Here is an 862-nt window from a genome sequence, read left to right on the forward strand (position 1 = left end):
ATGGGATTGCTTCAGTGTTTTATCAAATACAATATGATATGACAATTTGTTTTAAAATTTGAAAAGATCGATTTGTGGCGCCTCGGATCGGGACAACAGTGAAAGAAGTGATTGGTTGTTATATCATGGACCAAAGATTAGACACATTTATCAATAAAAAAATACTCTAATTTTTTTTTTTTGAAAATAAAAAAATATTGTAATATTTTTTGCTAAATTGATTGTCCGTTCTACAATAGATGTAGTGTTACATGTACTTGTTGAGGATTGAATGACAATAGATGTAGTGTTACATGTACTTGTTGAGGATTGAATGAGCGTGTTAAGGCCACAAAGGATCCAGCAGAGAGGCGTTATTAATTAGCTTGAGTTTCCGTCCTCTTCCCCTTTATGTTAAAAAAACATATACTTAAATAATAACTAAAATATATCAAATAATTTCTCACTTATCTCTCTAAATAATAATTACTTTTTTATTTATCAAATATATTTTAAATATCTTTTTGTTAAATAAATTTGATATATAAAAAAGTCACATTATAAAGATTTTGTAATATTTTAAATAACACTAATATTGATATATTTTATAATTTTTTAATAAACATACAAATATATTAAGTCACTACAGTAGAGAAACAAATACAAGAATTTAGACAATTTATTGTATGCATGAGTGAATGAGAAAGTATACACTTAAGTATTAATATCTTACCCTATTTGTCGTATTTTATGTGTCTAGTTTAATTAACAAAACTTGATTGAAGTTAGTAATACTTTGTACTATATAACATTTATATATTTAAAAACTACATTAAATGTCAAAAATTACATTTAAAAATAATACAAAATATTTTTAAAAAAT

The sequence above is a fragment of the Ipomoea triloba genome, chromosome 16 (assembly GCF_003576645.1).
Source record: "Ipomoea triloba cultivar NCNSP0323 chromosome 16, ASM357664v1".
Taxonomy (NCBI): Eukaryota; Viridiplantae; Streptophyta; class Magnoliopsida; order Solanales; family Convolvulaceae; genus Ipomoea; species Ipomoea triloba.